This window comes from Genypterus blacodes, unplaced genomic scaffold (genome assembly GCF_046128005.1).
Source record: "Genypterus blacodes isolate CSIRO-AG114 ecotype Tasmania unplaced genomic scaffold, CSIRO-AGI_Gbla_v1 ptg000055l_1, whole genome shotgun sequence".
In the NCBI taxonomy this organism is placed as follows: Eukaryota; Metazoa; Chordata; class Actinopteri; order Ophidiiformes; family Ophidiidae; genus Genypterus; species Genypterus blacodes.
This window is the reverse complement of record NW_027466867.1, coordinates 2,610,519-2,621,926: the sequence shown is the minus strand read 5'-3', so window position 1 is coordinate 2,621,926 and position 11,408 is coordinate 2,610,519. Positions and strand designations below refer to the sequence as shown.

General features: G+C 43.0%; 1 long non-coding RNA gene across 3 annotated transcripts; it reads left to right on the top strand.

Annotated features, from left to right (window-relative positions):
- The first annotated feature begins 340 nt into the window (after positions 1–340).
- On the top strand, positions 341–4,556 carry LOC143002148 (uncharacterized). 3 transcript variants are annotated; one of them, XR_012963756.1, is made up of 7 exons: positions 341–355; positions 727–822; positions 907–1,051; positions 1,169–1,251; positions 1,377–1,484; positions 1,793–2,031; positions 2,826–4,556. It is a non-coding gene; the product is annotated as an uncharacterized LOC143002148 (long non-coding RNA). The 3 variants fall into 3 exon arrangements; XR_012963757.1 differs by having other exon boundaries at positions 559–822; XR_012963758.1 differs by lacking the exon at positions 727–822.
- The last annotated feature ends 6,852 nt before the right edge of the window (positions 4,557–11,408 follow it).

Sequence of the window (11,408 nt, the reverse complement as noted above, 5' to 3'; positions counted from 1 at the left end):
CAGTCTAATCAGCTCATTAACTCAAATCACCTGCTGAGGTTTCCTGAGCCTTTCCATCTTCTCTCAGTCTGGTTCAGTCGGCCACACACTCATGAGGAAGAAGACCACCAGATTCTAATGTATTGAGCTGCACGGATATGGAAAAGAAAACATATACATATATCTGCTGTTTGTTTTGGCTCAAAGCCGCAGAAACAACAAGGTCAGTGCGGGGAACTCGTCTGTTTGTAAGTGAGATAAGGAAACATGGGATCAGGTACATCGTGCTCTTCCAACTGGACTTTCGAAACCTGATGAGTCACACGCTGGTCTTGTCTTGTTTTGGTCCGTGTGCTGGAGCTCAGATGTCAACCAGGTGAGCGATCCGATTCTCATTTCCTTCTCAAACAGGTTTATCATTCCTCCAACTACTGTAATGAACGAGAACCTTACAAAGTCACATTGTGTGTTACTTTAAAGCTTTTTAGGAGAAAACAAAGGGAGCACGCACACACACACACACACACACAGGAGAGTGAGGCGACGTTGCATCACATCTCATAGTTTGTTTGTTTGCAGTGCTTCAGCTCCTCTCAGCACTGTTCTGGCGCTCGTCCCCTTTAGAATGTCATCAAAACAAGCAGAAGTGTTCCCTTTATGTTTCCAACCTAATGTATTGATTTTGAAAGACAGTGTGTTGTTGTCGTTCATAAGTCTGTCTCGTGACTGATTGTGTTTGTTTGCAAGATTTAGAGAATGTGAGGGTCAACACACTTCCCCTAAACGCTTCAAATGAAAGAGAAAACAGTCTCACAACAGAAAAACATCATGTATCTGAAGCAGGTAAAGCAAATGCATGTATATTTGTCTTCATAGCGCTAGCAGCTCACCAGCATATGTCAGTGATGTAATTGTGTCTTTTCCCAGCACTGGTGTGTAAGAAACCCTGGCATTACAAATTCAAAGTTAATGATGGATCCAATGGTTGTGTAACATGACTGAATAAAAGGGAAGCCTGTCAGTCACTCCAGCAGAGACTTTGGGTATCAGCACTCCTCTAACACTCAACCAGGTGAGCTACTGTCATGATTGATGATCTGCAGGTTCTTAAAGGTTCTCCTCAGTTGTAGCAGTGATGGGGACAGTTTGGGCTCTGACCCTCTGACCTTCTCCACCTTTATCTCTGCAGACTCTGCTGGACATCAACCTCACATTGTGCAAACATGAAGGCTGCCATTCTTGTGTGTCTGCTGCTGCTGGTTGTGAGTCAGGGTGAGTGAGCTTAACAGCCAAGATCAACTGGAAAATCTGTAACATTTATCGGCCTGTTGATTTTGATGGGAGGATTATTTGTTTGTTTGCTGTTGTTGAAACTGAAAATGTCTTTTTTCCCCCAGGTGACGCTTTAAGATGCTACTGTGGTGGAAGGAGAGTTTGTCCTGGAAACCAGCAGACCTGCACCGGCGTCAACGACGTCTGTGCCACCGTCTTCTTCCTTATGCCAAGTATGTAACTTTCATCAGTGCCCCCTTTCCACTAATACTGAATGGATTGAATGAATCTTTGCTAATCAAGTGCGTATTTGTCAGTAACAACTTCCCAAGATAATTGATTTGAGGGTAGTTCTGCCTTTTGTACTTCAGAGGTGCATCAGACCTAAAACTCTTATTATTGGTCATGAGCGTAATTCAAGGCTCTGACGGCAGAGGGCGCTGTAACCCCGCTTTAGTATTGCAGTTTCCTTTTGTGTTGTTCTTCAGTTCAGTCTTGTGACCTCATTGATCTGATGCTCTGCCTCGTTCCGTGTTTACAGCTGTCTCGTACTTCAAGGGCTGCATGCCGCAAAGGTCCTGCACCATACTGAATGTCCCTGGAACTGCAACTATCTCTTGCTGCGCCAGTGATCTGTGCAGCTCATAAATTGACATCATGCAACATGTTTTGCAATAATCCAAGTCTGCGTTAGTGCCGAGTGGACTTCAGCATTGGCAAAATAAAGAACAATCTGTCGCAAATTACGCTCACTTGTCTACTTTCTTATGTTCTATTTTGGTGAAAAGTCTGCATGTATGACTTTGCCTGTATTTGATGTGTGGAGGGACTTGAACTCCCAACCTTGTGATCACCAAGCATGAGCTTTACCCTCTGAGCTAAATAAAAGGAATCCACACTGTGTGTTTTGTGCTACTTATCTTGCCCAGTGACAATGACACTTAGTAAGTTTCAGCAAAAGGTATTTCTATACACTCTCCCGGCAGAGTGTCTCTATGACAGTCACACTCTCCCAGCAGAGTGTCTCTATGACAGTCGGACTACTTGTGCCCTGCCCCCAAAGGGCTCTAGCTCTTCCCTTTGCCAAGTTAAGAGCAACTATGTTTTTGATCGACAGGCCGGGGAGGGATGCGTTGGGAGAATCTGCCTCAAAATGAGAGAGGAGACACACACAGACTCAAAGCTGACTGAAAGAGTACAAGTGATAGGTTTTATTGGTATTAATTGATCATTAGATTTTATATGTTAGTATTACATCATTATCATCATCTTCATAGTGTTGTGTTGTCTTTTATTGAGGCTTTGGTTCCCCCTTGTGGCCATTCCGTAAACCGCAAACAACAGACTGAATGATGTGCTGTAAATTTTAAGGCTGATCATTTTTCAGATTTTAAACATCTGCTTCACTTAGTTTGAACCTTAAAATTCCACGTCCACATGCTGGTGCACCGCCTGTACACAGAGTTTTCACTCTGACTGAATTTCTTTGGGGGGGGGGGGGGGGGGGGGGCAGAACCTTGCGGAGAAGAGTGCAGCGGTGGAGGGAGAGGAGGTGGTTTGCATCGGAGACAGAGAAGGGGGAGGAGAGGAGGACGTGTTCTTTGTCCAGGTCCCTGAAGTCTCTCCAGAACAGCCTCACACCGTTAAAAGGCGCCCCGTTACAGCGCCGTGCAGGACATCCTCCAGCATGTGAGGCACACACACACATCATCATAATATATCTAGCATGTATAAAAAAATAAATGCTATTCTAGATCACCTCAATGCACCTTCCTCCCTGCACCTCCACATACATTGATGTACACCACGGGTTTTACTTTTAAGAACCATATTTCAGCCTGTTTATTGAATTGAGTTCGTATTGGTTCAAAGGCGATTCCTGGTTTCACCGGTAGGGGTGCTGTCGCCATCTATATGATCATGAGCCAGAGTGGCACAGCCTTGAGTTACCTGCCAGTCTCAGCCATTCCATGAACCATGACAATCAAAATGATATTTTTTTGCACAGCTGTAATGATTGGCCGCTACATTCAGTTGGTAAAATTTCAAAGACTCGAATATTTCAGTATGACTATGTTTGTGACACATTGAAGCTGCAATTCTCTAGCATGCTGCAATCTCATCACACTTGAGTTACCTGAATTGAATGTTGGTAGTACTCAGGCACACACTTAAAAGCAAAGGAGACAACTAGATCACATTACTTCCAAGGCTGTGCCGATAATATCATGTATCCTGGCATGGCAAATGGACTGTCGGAGACGAATTTGACACTCAGGGCTGTGCCACTCTGGCTGATGGTCACATAGACCACAAAGTCTTTGTGTCTCTCCCCTCCTCAGCAGCAAACGAGCAGATCGTTTCAGTAATGCAGCTCAGCTGATGTTCTCAGAGTGCTAGACTTGCTGTGCGCTAGTGCGCTAGTGCGCTAGTGCACAGCAAGTCTTTGTAGCAGGAGTTTCCAAAGAGTCTCTAAAAAGTCTACTGTCTGCATATGCATGGTTGCATAGAGCATTTTATGCACTATGCAGCCATGGCAGCTCAGCTGATGTTCTCAGCAGGGCTATTGGCTACAGGTGGTTGACTGTGGTAGACGACCTGTTCTATACCCAGTTCGCTGTCGTAGCCGAGGTGTCAGTAAAATGTTGGCGCCGTGAGCTGACCGTTTTGCATGTCTTTAAAGTCGAATCCTGCTTTCGCCAGCAGGGGGCGGTGTCTCAGAAATGACCATTATGGTCCATAGTTACAGTGACATTTTGTGTGAATTTGAGTAAAAATTCAAATTTCCCCAAACTTAGAGCAATGTATCCTTATGTTGCTAGATGCCATGTGTGAAATTGTCGCTGCAGATGAGAGGCCAAACATCTTCAACTTAACCCATCTACATGATGGATGACTGTTGTGGCGAGTTAAAACCGCCTGAACAATTTGAATGTTTGGAGCTAACTTCATTAATGATAGGAGAACTGTATTGGTGCAGTGTGTCTTCACTGCAGGAGTCTCTGGCTCTGGCTCTTCTCATCCTGGCTGTCTTCCTTTCTCTCCTCCCAGGCGACAGTGGCAGCACAGCTGGTATTGCCTGCTGCTTCTGGGGTCTCCTCTACCGCACCCAGGGGGTGCCGCACCAAGTTTCTTTTGCCAACCTGGAGAACAGGGAGCGACTGGAGAGCAGCGCTGAGAAACTCTACACCCTGTCACACTGAAAAACAGCAGAGTGGTATTAAAATTAAAGGAAACACAACAAGGCTTCATAATTAAAAAATATGTCACCCGCCTGTGTGTAGATTTGGCTGAGCCAATAAAAAGGATTCAACGGTAGATGGGCAAACTTTGAAGTTGTATGTATCTGTATATGTCACACAGCGCTCTCTTGTGGTTAAAATAGAATACTGCATTCTCAGCAGCTCTTCAGAAAACAGTTAAAGAGAAAGAAGTTGCTGATCACAAGTTGAGGATGTGTTTATTTGGAAAATTAAATGTTAATCATTTGTATTTAATGGGGATTCTGACTTGAGCCCCAAACTAAAATGAGTGTGATCCCCCTGCTCTAAGCTCTTTCCATTTGCTCCATGGTTACACTGTCGTTTTGTTTTTGGAAAATCGGACCAAAAATTGAATTTGCCCCAAACTTACAGAAAATTATTCTTGTGTCTTGTAGATGCTGCGTTTTTTAAATTTGAGAGAACCTTGCGGCGAAGAGGGCAGCGGTGGAGGGAGAGAAGAGAAGCATTTTTGAGGTTTTATGAATTTATTTCCATCCATGTTTACATTTTGTCTGCATTTTGCTCTGAAACATGACACCGACTGCACTGTATGATGTCTGCGGGGAGAATGTCTTCTAAACGTTTTACATGGACAAAGAGTATGACACGGTTCAATGTTTCATAGAAAAACATTGAAAACGTGGTTCAAAATGAAAAAAGAGGAATTCGGTTAAGACCATTTGTAATAAACGCTATATTTTGAGTCTTGCTTTTCACTTTTGCAATCCTATGAAGGTAACTTTTCATTCAATTTAATAGGTCAACACAGCTTTTGAATCTGTTGTGTACATTTAAAAAACGATGTCACTTGTTATGTTGTACACAAAATGCTGAAAGAGTATCTTTGTTTGAATGAATTAAACATTTTGCTACAATGTTCATTGTTGAACGTTTCATCCCTTGCCTGTCGCTTCCGGCTGAAATGAGGATCTGCTGTGACCAGGTAGGAACCATAGTCACTGACGGTGTTCCCGACGGAATCTTACACGGATGCACGTTCCATACGTCCCCAAATTGTAAACAGACAAACATGTTGAGCAGTGTTGCCACTTTAGCGACTTTTTCGCTAAATCTGGCGACTTTTTTTGAGACAAAAGCGACTAGCGTGTAATTGGAGACTTTTGGAGACTTCTGGTGTTTTGGAGACTCTGACGTATCGTTCCGCAGTTACTGTCCACCTTCTCTCCTCCAGCGTCCATTATAATGACATCCAACACGTCAATTGTGCAAATTAGGTGAGTGTGTCATATGGCGACTTTTAGGACAACTTATAGCGACTTTCCTTACTGAGGAGTTTGCAACGGTTGGTTTGTGGATTTATTCAACAGGAGAAAGGCGTGCAGTCCTTTGGTTGGACTTTTGAACAGTAAGCGTACAGAGGTATAATGTAGTCGCTGACCTCATGATTACATCAAGTGATGATCCCACGGTTTACATTACTACACTCAAGTATTTTCAGTCTGTGTCTTTTGGGAGGACTTGACCTTTAACCATAGTCCCTGGGCATATCTCCCAAATCTCCACCTGGAGTTGTTTAAATCCTTTAATACAACCACATGTGTCAACTGCATGTCAATAGTCCATCCATGCTTGAACCTCTTGAACCTGGATGCCTCCAGCTGAGGGTCCTCCAGTAAGGTCAGGGAGACAAACTAGATCGCCTCACAGCGCCTTCCTTCCTGATCCTCCACATACATTGATTTAATCATTACAATACATGCAAGATGAATGAGTCAAGAATGAGATGGGGAGATGGGTTGTGTGTATAAATGTGTGAGATCACAGATAACTAGTGAGCTACAAACTAGAATTGCATTGGCATTTTGTGATTGGAAATACTTGTTTTATGTTTAAAAAACACATTTCAGCCTGTGCATTAAATTCATATTGGTTCAAAGTCGATTCCTGCTTTCGCCAGTCGGGGGCGTTGTCGCCATTTCAGACCAGGAAATCAGCAGGTGAAACAAGCGAACGAGAGAACCCCATGTGATTGTTGTCTTGTTATTTTGCTATTTTCCTTTTTACATTTGAGTCCACACATGTTATGCTTTGTGGCACAAAAGATTCATCTCAGTGCTCAGTTTTTGAACACCACAATGTATTGAATAAATTCAAATACTGTGAATAAACACTTTTTGACTTTTTTGCTGATAAATTTGCGAGTACACATTGGATTCCCGTTTATAATTATATTTAAATGTTCACGTAAACTGGCTTTAAAATGGACGCATATAATGTAAAGTTGTGATTGAATAAATCATTTGTTAATTTGAAACAAGCGTGTGTATTCTCACAAATCACCACAAGATGGCTCCTTTTCCTGGTGTAGAGAGAGAGAGAGAGTACTGCTAATATTTTTTGATAAAGTAGAACTTCAAACCCTAAACTGAGGTCGAACCTCCTCCTTGGCTGAGTTGTGGCGCAGTGATCTTGGTTTCACTCCTGTTTATGGGAGGAGCCTAATGTAGAGAAGTCAGGATGTCTTGGTTTTAAGTCGAATCTTGGTTTTAAGTCGAATCCTGCTTTCGCCACGAGGGGGCGTTGTCTCCATGTGAGAGCAGGTAATCAGCAGGTGAAACCAGCGAACGAGAGAAAGCCGTGTGGTTGTTGTGTCGCTACCAGGTCGGTGTTGTGTTTACAGTTCATATATGTGCTTGATGTGCTACAAGATGTTACTGCACTCTACAAACAACAGGCAGGAAGTCAGGTGTTTACGTTCCTGCTGAAAGGTTAGAACCGTTTAGCCTTCGTGGCGACGCACCGGTATTGAGCCATTACGGTGTGTGCGTGTTAAATCCATGCTACGGAGGGGTACAGAAGGGTGTGTGTGTGTTTGTATACGTGTGCCTGTGCACGCGTGCATATGTGTGTGTGTGTGTGTGCATGTGTGTGCGTGTGCTGTTTTAAATGTTTGCTGTATTTCTCAAGCTGTGGTATTTGGGTGCTGCGTTTGAAAATTTTAGAGCTCTAGCTCTTAAACTGACCAAGATACGGGCTTTTTAAAAACAAACGATTTGGTCCATGGTTGCACTGTCGCTCTGGAAAACTGGACCAAAAACTACATTTTTACTTTAATCTTACTTCTAATTTATTTGAAATATGTTCAATAAGTAAATATATAAATGACTTTTTGAGATGTGAACACGTAGTTGAGATCCAAACAAGACATTAGCATATATGCTAAGTCGACTGAATAACTAAAAATATCCTGTTAAAGTCCTATATGAAGTAATTTAGGAAAATGGGACCAAACTTTTTTTTTTTTGTGATGTCAGCTCCGAATCAAAGAGACAAAAGAAACATTGAGGCTTCTGCGGTTGGGTGGGCGGTGGCTCATTGATAAGGCACGCGTCTGGGAACCAGGCACACGCTCCGGTGCTGGTTCGCCTCCGACCTCGGTCCCTCACGCTCCAGCTGGTAGCTGGAGAGTTGCCTGTTACCCTCCGGTCCAGAGCCAGTTACCTTCCTGTAACTGGGACTCGAACTCCCAACCTTGTGATCACCAACCATCAGCTCAACCCTCTGAGCTAAAGAAAAAAAAAATTTCAAAGGTTTTTTCTGCTATCTATCTTTCCCAGTGAAACACTTAGTGAGTTTATTTAAAAGCACCTCCTCTTCCGCACCCTGCCTGCCTGTCTGTGTGTCAGTACCTATGTGTTCCTATATGTTCTATCACAGTGCATCACTCGTTCTGGTGCCAGACACAAGAACTGTGCCTGCCACGCAGCCCGAGCGACACACTGTGTGTCCCTAAATCTATACGTGACGTGTTCTACTATGACTATCAGTCTCTCGCTATGTGTCTGTCACTCTCTCTGACAGACTGACTGAGTGCGGTAGATTCCGTGCCTAGGTGGGCGCGGGGACCGGAAGGTAACAGGCTCTGGACCGGAGGGTAACAGGCAACTCTCCAGCTACCAGCTGGAGAGTGAGGGACCGAGGTTGGAGGCGAACCAGCACCGGAGCGTGTGCCTGATTCCCAGACGCGTGCCTTATCAATGAGCCACCGCCCACCCAACCTTGGAAAGGTTCAATGTTTCTTTTGTCTCTTTGATTTGGTGCTGACATCACAAAAAAAAAAAAAAAAAAAAAAGTTTGGTCCCATTTTCCTAAATGACTTAAACAGGATATTTTTTAGTTATTCAATCGACTTAGCGTATAAGTCGATATGTGTTCACATCTCAAAAAGTCATTTATATATTTACTTATTGAACATATTTCAAATAAATTAGCAGTAAGATTAAAGTAAAGTAGTTAGTCTAAGTGTAATATAATATATATAATAACAAATACTTTACCTTATTTTCAAACGCAGCTTCTACAGGACACGAGGATCATCTTCCGTAAGTTTGGGGAAAATGTAGTTTTTGGTCCAGTTTTCCAGAGCGACAGTGTAACCATGGACCAAATCATTTGTTTTTAAAAAGCCCGTATCTTGGTCAGTTAAAGAGCTAGAGCTCTAAAATTTTCAAACGCAGCATCCAAACACCACAGCTTGAGAAATACAGCAAACATTTAAAACAGCACACGCATACACACACACATGCACGCACAGACACACTTACACAGGCACACATACACACGTATAAAAACATTCACACAACAAACAGTCACTACTGCATACACACACACTACTGTACCCCTCCGTAGCATGGATTTAACAGGCACACACACACCGTGATGGCTCAATACCGGTGCGTCGCCACGAAGGCTAAACGGCTCTAACCTTTCAGCAGGAACGTAAACACCTGACTTCCTGCCTGTTGTTTGTAAAGTGCAGTAACATCTTGTAGCAAATCAAGCACATATATGAACTATAAACACAACACCGACCTGGTAGCGACAAAACAACCACACGGCTTCTCTCGTTCGCTGGTTTCACCTGCTGATTACCTGCTCTCACATGGAGACACCGCCCCCTAGTGGCGAAAGCAGGATTCGACTTAAAACCAAGACATCCTGACTGCTCTTACATTAGGCTCCTCCCATAAACAGGAGTGAAACCAAGATCACTGCGCCACAACTCAGCCAAGGAGGAGGTTCGACCTCAGTTTAGAGTTTGAAGTTCTACACCCAGTAACTCAGCTCAGCTGTGCTCTGGTGGCCTGCTGTTGTAGACACACAGCTGGTCGTTTGAGGCCGGAGAATCTAAAGAGTCTCAGAATAGTCTACTGCCTACAAGGACCTGAAGCAGCAGTTATGCCAGACTTTCACAAAGTCATGAATCAGAAGCATGAGCGTCTGGTACAACTGGACAGACTCTGTGGAGTGTACTGGCTACAAGGGCCTGCTGTGCACTACTACAGTCCAGCTTCTCAAGTCAGAATAAATACAAATTATTTACATTAAAGTTTCCGAATAAACACATCCTCAACTTGTGATCAGCAACTTGTTTCTCTTTATCTGTTTTCTGAAGAGCTGCTGAGTATGCAGAATTCCATTTTAACCACAAGAGGGCGACATATACAGATCCAACTTCAAAGTTGACGTGGTTAAAATCGATATCATAATAACTATATATACATTGAAGAATCAAGATTGACAATATTGATTATTATTATTAAGAATAATTATTGTTTCTTATCCACACATCATTCAACGTCAATGCAATCTGAATAGAGGGTCGATAGATTCTGTGCCAGAAGCACACACGGGCCTAAATCTGAACTATTCCCAGTGGTTTGGACTTCTTAGACTGGACTTGGAATCGAGTGATGAGTTGACCTGAAAAGACTTCACACAATGTTTGATAAATGCAAACACAACGTCCAGAAATCTGTTGGTGAAACAGTTAATACAACACACACACACGCACACATTACGTACACTGCTAGCCAACATAAGCACCGAGCTACCTAAGTGGGGAGAGTTCATTAGAACTTTAAACACGCAAACAGACTTTATAACTGTTCTTCTTACTCAAATGCAGTGGCATCATGTAGTGAACATGGCGCTGCATGTTGTGAGCACATATCTGTACTTATAAGCCCAATGCTGACCTGATAACAGAGAAATAACGAGACGACAACAATAACATACCGTTTCACTCCTTCGCTTATTTCACCCGCTGCTCTCCTGGTCTCAAATGGCGACAGCGCCCCAACCGGTGAAACCAGGAATCGCCTTTGAACCAACACGAACTCAATTCAATAAACAGGCTGAAATATGGTTCTTAAAAGGAAAACACGTAGTGTACATCAATGTATGTGGAGGTGCAGGGAGGAAGGTGCATTGAGGTGATCTAGTTTGTCTCCCTGAACTTACTGGAGGACACTCAGTTGACAGTTGAAGAGGTTCAAGCAGGATAGACTATTGTAAACCCTGACATGCAGGAGACACATGTGGTTGTATTAAAAGATTTCTAGAGCTCCAGCTGGTCTTCCTGGAGATTTGGGAGAGGTCAGGCCTCGAACTCACAACCTTGTCGTAATTGCATAAAAGAGACACTCACAACTGTGATGATACACTCACCAGTTGATGTCTTTATCTATGTTGTTGTGTTCTTTGCTGTTGCTTTTGATTATTTTAAAGTCATCAATTGGTGCCACCCAGTGGCTACCCGGGGGAAAGCAGGCAAGGGATGAAACGTTCAACAATGAACATTGTAGCAAAATGTTTAATTCGTTCAAACAAAGATACACTCTTTCAGCATTTTGTGTACAACATAACAAGTGAAATCGTTTATGTACACAACAGATTCAAAAGCTGTGTTGACTTATTAAATTGAATGAAAAGTTACCTTCATAGGATTGCAAACGTGAAAAGCAAGACTTTAAATATAGCGTTTATTACAAATGGTCTTAACTGAATATCTCTTTTTTCATTTTGAACCACGTTTTCATTTTGAAACACTGTGTACAGGCGGTGCACCAGCATGTGAGCGTGGCATTTTAA